Here is a 12,185-nt window from a genome sequence, read left to right on the forward strand (position 1 = left end):
TATAAAGTACTAGACAGTAAATATTTTAAACTTTGCTGGCTATTTGATCTCTGTCTAAGCAATCTGCTGTTGCCCTACACAGACAGTAAGAAAATGAATGTGCCTGGCTATGTTTAAATAAAACTTTATTTATTAACACCGAAATGTAAAGTTTCACATGTCAGAGATTATTAGTCTTATTTTTCTCAACTACTTAAAATTATAAAGCTTAGGCAATGGCTCAGTTGGTAAAGTGCTTGTCTTGTAAACACTGGTACCTGAGTTGGATCAGATACCACGATGGGCAAGGGTGGTGCTCACTTGTAATCCCAGTGCATGGTGGGTGGAGATAAGTGTATCTGGCACTCACTATTTAGCTAGCCTAGTCTACTTGGTGAGTCCTAGGCTAGTAAGGAACCTCATTTAAAAAAAAGGTAGATTACTATCTGGGGAAGAATGTTCAAGGTTGTTTGTCCTCAGAGCTATACAGAGAGAGAGAGAGAGAGAGAGAGAGAGAGAGAGAGAGAGAGAGAGAGAGCGGAGGCGGAGGCAGAGGCAGAGACACACACACAGAGAATTATAAATCCAATTTCAACTGTAGTAATACATACAAAGGTGATGATGGGCTGGGATTTCTTTAGTGACCTTTGGACTGGGGTTCTGAATTACATTACGAAGTTATATGTCCATGTCAAGTGTTTTGTTGTGTGGTGCTGCAGTGGTGAGGGTTCAACCATGCTGGACAAGCACTTCCAATTCAGCTTTATCCTCAGCCCTCACCTTAAGTTTTATGGGGGTCTTAAAATAGGGAAAAACCTAGATCCTTTGGGAATGACACAGGACCCATAAAATGAACTTGCAAGTCTCTCTCTCTCTGTTTTTAGACTGGGTACACATCTAAATGCACCCATTGTTTTTTGGAGCATCTCAGAATGTGGTTTTTGGTATGCCTGCTTTTGGAAAAAGATAGATTATATGTCAGAAGGAAAAGGAAGAAAGTTGTAGCCTTCTCACTATCCAACAGAAAAGTGAAAGGCAGTTTTGGTGAACAAGGCTGAAAAAGTAAAACATAGAGATAAATTGCAGTGAAGAGCTATGTGTTCTGATTTTGCTATCTGGGGATGAGTGACTGACCATCCTAATGGGTAGTGAGCAGGCTCAGGACTGAAACCACAGAAACCGAGTTGAGTGCATACAGGTATGTGCAAAGGGACACTCGGTATCTGGGCACCCCATATGTATGTGTGCATAGGTGCGTACCACTGTGAGATAACAAGTGCCTGCTCCCCATTTGCCTTTCTTCTTGTAAAAGTCCCTTCTTTTTGTCAAGGTTGAGGGCAGGTGCCATGTCCAGGCTTAGCTGGCCAACACAAAGCAGATTCTATGAGTTATTTATTTATTCATTCATTTTGTGTGTGTGTGTGTGTGTGTGTGTGTGTGTGTGTGTGTGCACGCTTGCTTTTTGTTTTGTTTTTGGCAATTTTGTATTATTGGTATTTTTGTTTTGATTTTTTGCTTTGAGAGAGAGAGAGAGAGAGAGAGAGAGAGAGAGAGAGAGAGAGAGAGAGAGAGATAATGAAGTTAGGTAAGCAGGTAGAATCTGGGAGAGTTGTAGGAGGGAAAACATGATCAAAATATATTATATAAAAATTGTATAAATAAAAATGAGTAAAAGCAAGCAAGGAAGCAAACAGAAACCAATTCCAATACTAAGTCTGCTGAGAAGTCAGCCCCTATTGCCATCCCGGCTTCCTCCTTTCCTACACCTATTCCAGAATTAGCATCTTTGTTCACATCTGCACATACAGTTTGGATCCTGGTGGTCTCTCACAGGATTGCAGGCTCTTGAGGTGAGAATTACTGACTTTCTCCACTTCAGGTGTTCTTTGTCTCTCTAGTGCTTACTGCATACAGTTGAACGTAGTCTTCCAATGAGCAACATGACCTTTTTGTAGAAATGACCATAGCTAAATGCTAATGCTTGGTGCTTTGCCCAGGAAGACTCTTTGGGGGCATTTGAATGATTTTCTGAATGAAGAGAGGGGCTACTTACACTCATGAGGGCCTTATTCTTCATGCCTGCCATCTGTAGGAGAACGGATTCCTGCTTGCAATGACTACTCTTCCCTCCGGCAGATAGTCACCAATATGTGTTTTCAGCAGTAATCATGAGTATGTCTACATCCCTGCCTAGCTTGACACGTGACTCATGGGAACTTGGGCCAAGGTGTTGTCAGGATAAGTACCTGTTTATGTGTCTGTGGACTTGGGTGTGGGGAAGAAGGCAGGGAGGCAGGAGGATCCCTAATGTTGGCTTTGGACGCTAGTTGGGGAGGTGAACTTGGGGCAAGACCCTGAATCAGATCAGAGGTCATCTAGTCCAACCATTTTTCTGTTTAGATGGGAGGACCAACACCCCGGAAGATGTCTTGGCTCTACTCCAGTTGGAGTATTGCTGTCAGGGCTGACATCCAACTAACCCTTTTGTTCCCAATCTAAGGCTCTTTAAAATGATCTATTCAATTAATTAATTAACAAACATTACTGAGGCTACCATCTATTGAAACTTCTGGGCCATGGAAGACTAGGTGTGATTCAGCATGCTGCAGCTGGGGGAGGCAGAGGATGGCAGTTAGGGTAATTATTTGGGTATTGTGTGGATTTGAGTTGAACCCCATGTATCCCTTTTTCTAAATGAAGAAACTTGACAAATGAAAGTACATGCTCACCTCATAACACTATTGTGGTGCTTCAATGAGGTAATTCATAAAAACCTCTAAGCATGTTACCCGACGAAGAGTGTGGTCAGTACTAGGAAGTCATCAAGATAATTCTGTTGATGGCAGCCATTGGGGAAACAGTGCTCTCAGTGACTTGATTTGGAAACTACAAAGTCAGACAAAATATTCGGAGAAACTGACCTCAAAATAAAAGTGAAAGGTTCATTTCCTTCCTTAGTACAGTGTTGGCTCTAATCTGTGCACCTTAAAGCCAATGGCCATTTTCTGTCTTCTTGTAGAAGTGACGACCGAGAGGATAATGAGATGAAAAGAACTTCATCCAGGGTTGGGACAATGGCATTCCCAGTTCCTGGTCTTAGGCATCATATAAATCCTGCCACATTCACTTTTGACCTTTCCAATGAGTTTCCCTGACCCAGGTAACTGCCAACTCAGCCATGCCCTGATGTGGCCAAATCAGGGGCTCCTCCAGAGCTGGGCATTAGCTCCATACTGCCTCCCTCACCAGCTGCCATAAGCAGGTCACTGTTTCTCAGGCAGTTTTCTGGTCTCATTTGTCAATGAGAGTCCCATGGGGTGCAGCTCACCCTGGTTTCATGCAATGTTGCAATCGAAACTATTGAATCTCAAAATGGAATATAATTAAGGCTGGGTTAATAAAGCGTGTTCCACTCCTAGCCAGCAAAGGTGTCATGTTTCTCCTTGCAGATTTGGCAAGGAAACTTAATCTCCAGCTTTGTCTGGGCAGACTGAGTCATAGGTGTGTCATGGAGCGGAAAGCCTCTTGTTTTACTTGGTGTAGTCACTGTGCAGACACCTCCATCCCTGTGAATTTGTTCAGAGCACAGAGCCTGTGACAGTGCCCACAAGGGAGAGCTCATGTTTCCCTGGCTTTGGAGATTCACCTACCTCTGGTTAGTTAAAATTAGGGCCCTAAAGCTGACCCAGAAGTCAGTCCTCAGGCACAGTTGAGAGCATAGACAATAAACAAAAACAGAGTGTGTTTATTTGTCAAAGCAGCAAGCAGTTTTGTCTAGCCCTTTGCCATGTCTGTGTTCTTCTTTCTTCTTTTCTTATAGCACACTCTATTACTTATTCTTGAGGATGTAACATGACAGGCTTCCCCCACATCCCCAAGTTGAGATTGTTAACATTCATTAGGATTCCTTTAGTCTCAAATCACCAATATTGAATAATAAAAACAGCCACATATTATTATGGTCTAGGTTGAGTTGGGCATATTCCTATTCTGTCATCTGTCCATGCAGGCCTCATTTAGACCATACATGAGAAAACTGAGGCTCGAAGAGGGTAACCAAAAGCCTGGGATATGTAATTAATTCATTCACTCAGTACAGTTTATGCAACACCTGTTTGTTATGTGCCAGAAATTGTTTAGGCTCAGAAGTATATCCCTGAACATTCAAAAACATCTGTCTTCATAAACTTTGTGCTTTAAAGTACGTATAAACAACAAATGGATAAAGTATACAGTATGTTAGAAGGAGATAAGAGCAGTGCATGGGAAAGCAGGAGTGCAAGGCTGAGCTGGGATTTGAACCTGATCTTCTTTACATCTGGTTCGCTCCTAAGGCCTCAGTTGACCTCCAGTTTTTGCATCTTCTTGTAACTACTTCTTTCCCAGTCCCTCGCCTATTTTCAGGCTGTACATGGAGCAGTAACTTTTCCTGGTTCCATGTATGACATGCAGTCAGCATGTGACCTGGAGCTATACATTGACACAGGACCTGCCAGAGAGCACTAATTTTGCAGGAGTCTGTCCACTAATTTTGGAGACTGAGTTCTGACCCAAGGCAAGTGATGAAGCCTATAAAATCTGCAGAATGGGAAGAACCTAATGACTGTTTTTGGTTTTCTTTCAGCTCTCCCACAAGGACTGAAGACGGAGTGTGAACAAGGAATGTAGCACTTCTGGAGACAGGCACCTGTTCATCTCAGAGGTATGGGCACTGTTTAGAATCCCACTAGGCTCTGACAGTGTTCACAAGGAAGGCTTGGCCTTGCAGAAATGGGGTTGGTTTTACTGACAAAAATTTTCCAGTAGATTTTCTGAGCTTCCTCTTACAGATTCAGGGTCTGTGCGATGATGATTTCCTGCCATCTGGAACAACTGTGAAAGTACAGTTCTCCCTTTACCAAAGTGGGCTCTGAGCTCAAAATCAAGTATTTCTGACATTTCTTTTCTAATGCAGAGGTATGCATACATGCATGCATCCGTGCGTGCCTGCATGGGTGTGTGTGCGTGCCCATGTGTGTGATAAATGTCTGGTTAAGGGATGTACAGTCAACAATGAATTATTCTCAGCACTTTGCCCAAATATAAGTCTTTGTATTTACCACTGCCCTCTGCTAAACAGGATTTCTCTGCCCAAGGCTGAGAGAAGCACAGCCTCTTGCTATTAAACATAAATATTTAGAAGGAAGCTTGACAGCACATCTATTTAGGGAATCAACAGGAAAGGGGGCTTTGGAGGCATAGGAAGTGAGTAGCAGCAGGCAATGGGGAGGGAAAACATATATATATGAGAACTTTTGACAGTTTGAGGTATACAAACATTGAACTGTCAAAAAGTCTCATATGTCAAAAATTCTAATGTGTTGATCCAAAAGGCAGTTATGAGGCTATTGGAATGCTTTTTTGATCAGATGTCAAGCGTAAGTCACCAAAAAAGTGTCCATGAACCCATGATTGCTACAAGAGATGGATTCTGCAATCAGTGATGTAAGAGCAGAAAGTGGGAAATCCCAAGAGCATCACAGTAACGTGAAGATGGAGCAGGGAGGTCCTGTTTAATCCTCTTCTGCGGCTGCCAGCTCAGCATCCTGAACCTGTTCCGTCACACCCACGCTCAGAAAGCAGGAAGGTGGCTCTTGGGTGTTTTCCTGCTCACCTGCTGCTGTGTCCTGCAGAATGAACCTGACTGAATAGTAGCATTGTCAAAATCCCTTTGACAGAGGCAGATGGGTCAGCATAGGAGCATTTGCTGTATGTATGTATATACAGCTCTGCATACTGTATACTTGAGAGTGGATGCTGTTCCATGCTGGAGAAAGACCCTTGTACTTATCCAGCAAAGACCATCTCAATAGCTTTCATTTCTCTAATGTCTCTTGTAGACAAGTCCATAGGTCTCTTTGGCCTTTATTTTGACATCTTCGGAGCTCTGTTGTGAAAGTTGAGGAGCCAGCCTTTATCTTTCCTGTTTGAAAGAAGGAAAAACAAGCTTACATTTCATTGCATTGTCCCCACTTCATATTGTTGTTGCTTGATTCAAGTTCAAGACTTTTGGTTATGACTCTGCTAGTTACTCATGCACTCAAGAACAATTATCCATCATGTAGGCCATGCTCAATACCATTTCGTTACATTTATTTAATTCTGAATAGGTAAATCTTTTTTCCCTCAGGATTAGAGACAGAACCTAGGGCCTTGTGCATGCTAGAAAAGCACACACCTCTAAGATATATCCCTAGCCCTTTCAAAGCTCTTTTTTTAAAGAAGGGGTGTGTGTGTGTGTGTGTGTGTGTGTGTGTGTGTGTGTGTGTCAGAGAGAGAGAGAGAGAGAGAGAGAGAGAGAGAGAGAGAGAGAGAGTGAGAGAGAGAGAGTGAGTATGTGTGTAGTTTTGTGTGTGTTCAAGTGCATATATGTGTGGAGGTCAGAGGTCAGACTTGAATGGTTTTCCATAGGCATTGACCACTTTCTTCAAGATAGGGTCTCTTATTAGTCTGGAAGTCCCCAAGAAGGCCAGGCTGGCCAGAGAACCTCAGAGAGACACTTGTCCCCATCTCTCCCATGCTACAAGTGCAAGCACCCATGTCTGGCATCTTTTACACAGGTTCTGAGTGTTAAACTCAGGTCTTCGTGATTTTCTATACAAGTGCTTTGCTGATGGAGCTATCTTGCCAGCCCCTATGTTTTTATTTTGGAGACTGGGCATTGCTTAGATGTCTAAACTGCCCTTAAACTTGCTCGGTGGCCCAAGACCATCTTTACCTTGTTTCCCCTGCCTCAGCTTCCCTAGTAGCTGGGATTATAGGACTGTGCCACCAGATGTGTCTCAAATACAAATCTTCTGATATAAACATTATCATTGTCATTTGCTAATTTAAGTAGGTTTTCTTCCATTGATAGGTAACTTACATACCAGTGCTTATATACAGTGTGTATCCAAGTTCAATGTCTTTGTCTATGTTGGTGTTCCCTTTCCTCCCAGAAAGCAGCCACCTTGTGCTGGGGTCTGGTTGAAATGTCTTTTCCTCAGGCAGCTAATTTGACAAATCTTCATAGAAATGTTTTACTTAACTTTTATTTAGTTGAGACTGATTTTTCTATTAAAATTAATCCATTTTTACTCAGTGTTTGTATTTAGAGTGAGGAACGTGTTATATGCATTTATTCTAATGCATATGTATTATAATGTGTATATAAAAATCCAATGCATTTCAATGTATTTGTAATAGCCATGTAGTTCATGGTTTCCCATGGTTCATAATTGTGTAGTATAAACCACCCACACTCAGAAGGTAACTTCCAAGAACATAGTTGTACAGCCTCATTCAGAAAGAGTTTAAATAGATTTCCCTTTCTTTCTCTCAGTTTTCTGAACTAGACAATTTCTCATTGAGCCTATTTTGGGATTCAAAAGGTTACACAAAGTCATCAACTACCAGCAGATGGCATAGCCCCAGCTTTGATTTGACTTTAGAATCTCCTCTGCCTCTGAAGAATGATCAGCTGGCTGGCTTTAGGGTTGGTGCCAGGCAATTCTTGTACTTAGCAGTCTCCATGGAGTCAACTATTAGAATCAGGTTGATATCAGAGAGTTGTAGCCATGGATGCTCTATTTGAGGGGTGCCTTCTGTTTTGGGGAGAGTGGAACTAGGTTCAGTTACATCATTATCTAGCATGAGTGCCAGCACCTTCTAATTTCCCCCAGGTATACTTCATGGTTTGTGGTAAGAAGCTCTATTCATGTGCATGTTTAAACCTTCTGTCCTTTTGGAGCATCTAGAAGGCCTTATCTTACAACATACTTGAATTTAATGGTTCCTTGACTGGTTTGGCCAGTGGGCTCTGAGTGGGTGTGATGGATGTTAGTTTTGGCGAACCTATATAAAATGAGGGCCTGAACCCTCATCTCTTCTCTCAATAGCAAACCCAGAAACTAGCCATAAGTTAAGATATAGTTTTCTCCCCTATGATGATAGGTCCGTGAATGACAAGATATAGCTATGCTTTCTCCTCCCCTGCATTAGATATATACCACAACCAGTCAAGAAGCCTTTGAAGTGTTAAACCCTAGAGATTTGGGTGATCTCTTTGGCCTTCTGACTAATACAACTGGTATCCACTCCTTTCTCCACCTGGATTTTGCATTCTTTTCATGACTTAAACCTCTGTTCTTTATTTATAAAACCAAAGTGCTTGGTGGATGGTCTGGTTATTACTAAACTCTCTTGGGGTATGCTTCATAGATTCAGAGTTTTGCCAGTAGCTTGTATTATATCCAGGTGCCACTCTGATCTTCCTTGTTTTGGCTTTGAACATAGAAAGCAATGGGTAAGGGGAATGAAGTCACAGTAAGGAAAGCCATGGTAAAACAGAAAGCCATGTTTAGAAGAGGAGAGAAGGGGACACTGTGAAGACAACAGATGTTTTAAAGTAATTAGAAACAAGAAAACAATAAATCTACTCTGGCTCCATCAAACAATTTCATTCATGGATGTAATTAATGATAGCATCACATATTCCCTATTATCTCTTTCTTGAAATCAGTTTTCTATTTCATGCGCAGTAAGACCTGTTCTGGGCCAGGTCCTGAGTTATAGATATGGGCAGGACATATGCTTTGGCCTCCAGTTACTAATATCTAGGTAGGGTCAGGCTGGTATTCATCTCTATGCTCCAATTCCAGAGACCAGGAAACTGGATCCTCACATGAAAGAACATCTGAGGTTCTGAAATTCTTTCACTGAAATAAGCAAAAACACCTACTGATGTTTAGCTGTAAGAGTGATTGGCCAGTGGCAGGGGTAAGGGTGCCACTAGTTCTCTTGGTTCTGTGGAACTTAGCAAGTTCTCTATCTGGGTGAGTATATTCTTACTGCTCACTCCAGCGACATCAATACTTAATGGCAATGCCTGCATCTAAAAGATAGAAAAGCACCTTCTAAGCACTGTATCAAGGAAGCAACAGGAGAAACATACTACTCAGTACAACTTTTAAAGTAGACATAAGAAAAATTCCTAAAAGAAGACATTATTAGAACTCATGTAACCCTGTGCAAGAAGCCACCACTGATCCTCCATGGTTTGTGGATGATGCAACCAACCAATAGCTTCAGGGGAGAAGACTCCACTGGGTAGAAGGAATCCCTGCTTCTTGATGTCATCTAGTGCCATCTCCTTTGCTTTTACATTCATCAGCATACTACCCAGGGGTAGCTTCCTGGGTTAGCTAATCCACTATACTTACAATGTGGTAACTAAGAGTCCATGGTATCCAAATAGGCAAGATTCAAAATGCACCACTAACATTTTCTTAGAACAAGCTATCATAATTTCATGGAGACCTAATTTGTTTATTCCTGAAATTGTAACATAGAGTAAAAATGTTGGCAATGGGATTAGATGACACTATGCACAGGAAATACATAGCACTTGGCATACTGTACCAATTAAATTAGCTAGTTTAATTTTTATATTTGTGCATATATATGTGTGGTATTTGTGGATGTGGTATATGTGCATGTAAGTGTTTGTGTGCAGGCCAGAAGAAAATATCTGGTGTCCATTTTATCAGTCTCCACTTTATTCTTGTTAAACAGATCTCATATTAAACCTTGAGCTAGGCTGGCAAGCAGCAAGTCTAGCAATTCTCTTGCCTCTGATTTTCATAGCACTGGGGATAAAGGTATGCACCTGGCCATATCTGGTTTTTAACGCGAATGTCAGGGGTTTGAACTCAGGTTTGCATAACAAGCACTCTTACTGAGCCTTCTTCCTAGCTCAGATCTTTCCTTCTTGACTAATACATGTCCTCCAGGTTTTAGCACTGTGGAGAGTTCAGAGTCACTCTGACATATAAGGCTGTGACAATGTTACTTTATCAACAGAATTGAATCAGTGAATACTTTATGAGATGTGCATATGATTCATAAATGCATGCATATCCCTTTATTCATTGTTCACAGTAATTACTATCAATCAGTTGACATTGTTCCAGTCATGGCATTGTATTCGGCTCCTCTGCATTGGTTGGAACGTAAGTGCTTGAGAAGCTGGTGTTCTCTTCCTAGTCTAGTGTCATCCCTGATTTACTGCTTTAGGAAAAATAGTCTCTGAATAAGAACTCCCCCAATCCCACAAACCACAGAGTACAGAGCCATGGCACAGGCCAGAGAAACATGAGAAGGCACTCAAATGAATCCACGATCCTACCACCCTTAGAGGATCTGGGGCAGGCCACAGAGGTGGATTCTCGGTTTGGTTCTAGGAAGCTGGGCAAGACTTTTACTCAAAGAGAGGACATGTGCAAAGGATGACAGTCTGAGGAAGAAGCAGGTATGAAGGGTATGCTATCAGAATCATGTGGCTGAAAGTCAGGGTCTAAGGAAGCTGGAAGCTGCTTGATACCAAAGGCTGTGCCCTCTCCTAGGAATACGGCAAGGGCTGAAATAGAAGAGCTGCCCAGTCAGCTTTGTATGGACACAAGGATGCTGAGCAAAGATGGGGAAATTGTAATATGAGAAGGGACGATGCCCTCCCATGAAGCTCTCACACCAACTATTCCCTTGTTAGATGATGCTCTGGTACCATCTCTTTGCTCTTTATCTGATCCATCTGGACCAGGAGAGGCCACTTATTTCCCATAGCTGTTTTCATGGTTCTTCCTGCTTGGAAGTTCATCACAACCTGTTTTTTTTTTTTTTTTTTTTTTTTTTTTTTTTTTTGTCTTAGATATTTTTATTATCTGTCCATCCAGTTTTAATCGAAAATACCTAGGTATATGACTAATAGTTTTGGTTCCTAATCTCAGCTTCTGTTGTTTCTAACTTAAGCCAAACCTGCAACTTAATTCATCAATAGATGAATTTATATATGAAATAGAAGTCATTTTAAAAATCTCAGTAAGATGTTATGTGCTTCAAACACACAAGGCTGGAGTATCTCACTGTCCCCTCTCAAAACTTTAAGTTGGTGTTATACGGGGTCAAAGAGAGTCCATTTTGGGGCCATACATGTGTGGAAAATTTGTGTTCAATCAAACATACATGGTTCTGAAGTTTTTTAATAAGTCCCAACATCTTACGGTCAGAAAAGGAGAGAGAAATAAGTGGGGGGTATTATGAAATGTAACATTTCTATTTATCGACTACCCAATACTGCTTGCCATTTTCTTCTTTGTTAAAAGAATTTTTACTTCTTTGTGGTGTAAACTGTGCTCACTTCCTTTGTAACTGGTCTGTGGTATTGGAGTGCTTGAAGCTGTATCTCTGTCATTTTTACCTGTATATACTATAGCTGGTGGTGATTTCTAACCAGAGCTATAGGGATGAATGAGAGCTTTTATGGGTGACAGAAGTAGAGGTTGGGAACATTGTGTAGAGAGTGTATGGTACATCGTTTAGTGGCTTGTGTGTGAAAGGGACCCAAGCTTTGTGAAACTTAAGAGGACAGAGGGACATGACAGAAATCATTAGCTTCCTAGGCTCCATTGCCAGCATGATGTGCTCACAAGATCAGGTCCTGTGACCTCTCTTTGTAATTGTGTGCTACCTTTGGGAAAATGGAGAATTCCCCTGGCTGACCTCAAGGCACACCCTAATAATCCTCCTTGCCTAAATGACAACAGGGAGCAGCAGGGAGGAGCGGCTCCCCAACAATGGTCAAGGCATTTCTCTCAGCTTGACTCTGTCCTGGACACACCCAGGCACCAGCCCTGAGAGATGGGTGTATCTATGGATGCAGGCAGCTTAAGCCGTCAGCACAGGGGGACACAATGAGTGTATAGGAGAGACAAGAGCAGGGACAAGGTCATGTCAATGTTTAGCTCTGTGGACACCTGGGATGGAATGCAAGGAGACCTGGGACTAGATGTTGACTCCTTCTACTCCTGGGACTCCAGTCATCAAAGCTGTTTGGGGGAATTTGTCTCTGATGTCACAGTTTTGACTTAATTGCCACCCTCTGGACTCAACAGCTCCTGCTGTTGCCAACACTCTCACTGTTCTCTGGCTCCTTTGCCACCCTGTGGGCACCATTTACACTGAGAGCCTTTTCCTCACCCTTTCTGGAAGCGATTCCTGATGACTGAATGTGTTTATGACATCACTGCAGTATTTAGGCCCCGTCACCCATTTCTTACCTCATCACTGCCTTTCTCCATGTCCCTTTACGTTCAAAACTGATGTTGACTTTATTACCTGAAATCTGGACTCAG

The 12,185-nt window shown here is 42.1% G+C and overlaps 1 long non-coding RNA gene across 8 annotated transcripts in view; it reads left to right on the forward strand.

Annotated features, from left to right (window-relative positions):
* Window positions 1–12,185, forward strand: part of LOC103160568 — a 110,425-nt gene that overhangs the window by 9,346 nt on the left and 88,894 nt on the right. For all 8 annotated transcript variants that reach the window (XR_004768252.1, XR_003482864.2, XR_004768251.1 and 5 more), the window contains exon 2: window positions 4,604–4,681. This is a non-coding gene — a long non-coding RNA (uncharacterized LOC103160568). The remainder of the gene's footprint in view (window positions 1–4,603; window positions 4,682–12,185) is intronic.

The sequence above is a fragment of the Cricetulus griseus genome, chromosome 2 (genome assembly GCF_003668045.3).
Source record: "Cricetulus griseus strain 17A/GY chromosome 2, alternate assembly CriGri-PICRH-1.0, whole genome shotgun sequence".
NCBI classification, from domain to species: domain Eukaryota; kingdom Metazoa; phylum Chordata; class Mammalia; order Rodentia; family Cricetidae; genus Cricetulus; species Cricetulus griseus.